Consider the following 3,646-nt stretch of genomic DNA (forward strand, 5'->3'; position numbering starts at 1 on the left):
GCCTCCAGCTCTCACAATGTCCGTGACCATGGGGATATAAGTGGCATCATAAGTATTTTCCTTTCTCTGTGTGACTTGTTTCGCTTAGTATAATACTCTCCAAGCCCATCTATGTTGTTTCAGATGGTTAAGATTTCCTTTTAATCTTGATGCTCTTTTATTTGTTTTATTTTTGGTTAGCAATATTTTCTGTTAGTGTGATATGAATAGGAAAAATAGTTTTCTGTCACGTAGTGGCTATGCAGTAAATATCTGTCAAATTGTATAGAAGAAGCAATTAGAAAAATGAGAAGAGGACATCGGACACATAAAGACTGAGCAGTTGAAATCTTCGTTCAGATTTCCTACCCAGAAACAGTAGCTTTTCTGTGACAATCTACTATACTTTTATTTCATAGATTATTAAATACTTTCTTATAAACTAACATAAAGTATGGTATATATGAAAGTACTTTCCCAGAGTATTTAGTGCTCTAAAATGTAAATGTTTTAAGATTAAACCTTGATATATTTAATAGATTGTTGTAACGTTTTGGAAATAGGATTTTTGAAGGTTCCAACATATATATATATGCATATATAGTTTTTTAAAAACTTCATTATGGAAAATGTCAGAGTCGCTTCAGTGCAGTGACCCCTCGATGTACTCATCACCTAGTTTTAGCACATATCAACTCATGACCAGTCTTGTTTCATCTCTGTCCCTAGCCACTCCCTCATCCTCACACCAGGTGATTTTTTTTTTTTTCCCCAAAAAAGTGACTTAAACAACATTTTTTAATCTAATAGTTCTGGAAGTCAAAAGTGCAAAATCAGTTTTCATGGATTAATATCAAGAATACTGGAGTGGATAGCCTGTTCCTTCTCCAGCGGATCTTCTGGACCCAGGAATTGAACCCAGATCTCCTGCACTGCAGGCGGCTTAGCAGAATAGTTGGTATATTAATGTACACGGGGCTGTATCCCTTCTCAAGTTTCTAGGGGGAACTTGTTCTTCCGTTTTCCATCTTCTGGAGGCTGCCTACATTGCTTGGCTCAGGCCCCTTCCTCCATCTTCAAAGCCAGTGGCATTGCATCTCCTCTCCTCTCTGACAACTGGTTCCATCCTTCCATTTTTTTTAAATTAAGATAAAATTTACATAACATAAAATTCACCAGAGTGTATAATTCAGTGGCTTTTATTATATTCACAGTGTTTTGCAATCACCATCACTATTTAATTTCAGAATATTTTCATCATCCCAAAAAGAAGTCCCATACCCATTAAGTAATCACATCCAATCCCTTCTTTTTCTCCAGCCCCAATATTATGAATAATGCTGTTTGAACATTTACTATACAAGCTTTTGTGTGAAAACTTGCTTTCAGTGATTTTGGCTATATACCAAGGAATAGAATTGCTAGATCCTATGGTAATTCTAAGTTTAAGTTTTTGAGAAACTGCCAAACTGTTGTGCCAGGGCCTGTGCCATTTTACATTCCTGCAGCAATGTATGAGAATTCCCGTTCCTCTATGTGTGTGCCAACACTTGTGATTTTCCTTTCTTTCCCGCCTTTTATGGCCATCCTAGTGGATTTGAAATGTTATCCCAGGTGATATTTTTTTTTAATACTTTGGCTTAAAACATATATGGAGGTGCTGCTGTTTAGTCCACTTCCTTTTTTGCTTTCTGTCCTCAGAATTTACAAGTTAATACAAATAGTTGGCATTCATTTGACATCTACCATGTGCTGGGAGCAGTGTTGAGCTCTTCACTTGTATTATTTCATTTACGGGGTGTAGTTACCCTCGACTTGGCCAGCAATCCACATTCATATATGGGCTTCCCTGATAGCTCAGTTGGTAAAGAAGCCGCCTGCAGTGCAGGAGACCTGGGTTCAATTCCTGGGTCCAGAAGATCCTCTGGAGAAGGAATAGGCTACCCACTCCAGTATTCTTGGACTTCCCTTGTGGCACAGCTGGTAAAGAAACCGGCTGCAATGTGGGAGACCTGGGTTCAATCCCTGGGTTGGGAAGATCCCCTGGAGAAGGGAAAGGCTACCCATTCCAGCATTCTGGCCTAGAGAATTCCATGGCCTATATAGTCCATGGGGTCGCAAAGAGTAGGACACAACTGAGTGACTTTCACTTCAGATTCCTATGCATAAGCAACCCAGTAGGTAATTATAAGGGTGAGGAAGAGAGAGGTGTATTCTTTTAAGGAAGCTTGAAATGGGAAGAAACAAATTTATGAAGCCACAGACATCTGACGATGAGATTGCTTATTACAGAAGGAAATTCTGTTTGCAGAAGGATTCACTCCCAGGTTCCTTTAACTAGCAAGCTTCTTTGGTTCATTAAACCACGTTCAAGGTACTAAATCTGAAGAATGGATAACTCTTTTCAGAAGGTTGTCTGTTATGTGAAACGAGGCACACCTAACTGCTTATTTGTTCATTAGGCCTTTTCCCTAATTCTTGTTCAGCATAAGCAGATGGGAGTATGCGCAGCAGGACTCATGAGATAAAAATGTCACTGGATTTGGTAATTAGAAAGTTTTGATGATTTGAGAAGAGTGGTTTCTGCATTAGGCAGGGATGGGGCAGAGAAATGCAGCCTTGAAGGCAGTACCACAGATGGCTTCGTTTTGCAGTGAAGAAAGGTTAGGGGTGGAGAAATCAAGAGGAAAGAGTGAAAGTAAAGGTAAATGATTCTTTTCAAAAGGGTCGAAAGAGATGGGAAGGAGAGTGGAGAAGATATAAGGTTAAGAGATAGATTTTTTTTTTTTCATGGTCGGTAGCCAAGTGCTTCTTTTCCAGGGGTGCTGGTATTGCCAATTCCTAAATATTTCAAATGTCTTGTGTTATAAAATCTGGGTTGCTTCTTGGCTTTCCCCACACTTAAGTGCTTAGGATTCTACTTTGGGGGGCTAAGTTCCTGTTCATGTATCTTATTTCAACATTTGTGTATGTGTGTGTGTGTGCACGCATGCGCTTAAGGGTTTATAACTTAAAAGAAAAAATTTTCTTTTTAGACATATTACAGAATTTTAGGAGGTTGCAGACTTAAATGCTTGTTCCAGTTTTCCGTCTCCTCATCAGCACTTGCTGTTTCTTTTCCTTTCCTGTCGTTCTCCATCTCCATTCTGGTCATCCTAGTGAGATATCATCCTAGTGAAGTGGCATCTCACTGTGATTTTGGTTTGTATTTCCCTAGTGACTAATAATGTCGAGCATCTTTTCATGTGCATTTTGGCCATTTGTCTGTCTTCTTTGGACAAATGTCTACTGGGTCACTTAACGTTTTAAAAATGTAAATGTTCTTTTAATATTTCATAATCAAAACACTTCCAAATTGTGCATTAGTGGATACTGTCTTTCCCTGTGGGGCAGTGATGAGGAAGGCCTTTTAATGAAGCCGCTACGGAAATAGGTTAAAGCTCAAAGATCCCTTGGCGGCCAGGTAGTATTAAATTGCCCACAGTGTTGGCTCAAAGTAAATACAATGGAGAAATTCAAGTAAGGAGTAAAGGAAGTTAGTTCTATCATTAAGAACTTTTAAACATAAACCTAAATGAAAAAAAGGGTGGGGGGGCTCTGGAAAAGAGGGTATTTTATAGACACAGGGGTTTCCCTAATACACTTATTTTTTCATTTACCAAATTCT

General features: G+C 38.8%; 1 protein-coding gene across 3 annotated transcripts in view; it reads left to right on the plus strand.

Moving 5' to 3' along the window:
* Nucleotides 1-3,646, plus strand: part of SNX30 (sorting nexin family member 30) — a 72,335-nt gene that overhangs the window by 35,309 nt on the left and 33,380 nt on the right. The gene's annotated exons all lie outside the window — the stretch shown is intronic.

Source organism: Bison bison, unplaced genomic scaffold (assembly GCF_000754665.1).
Source record: "Bison bison bison isolate TAMUID 2011002044 unplaced genomic scaffold, Bison_UMD1.0 scf7180017864183, whole genome shotgun sequence".
NCBI classification, from domain to species: domain Eukaryota; kingdom Metazoa; phylum Chordata; class Mammalia; order Artiodactyla; family Bovidae; genus Bison; species Bison bison.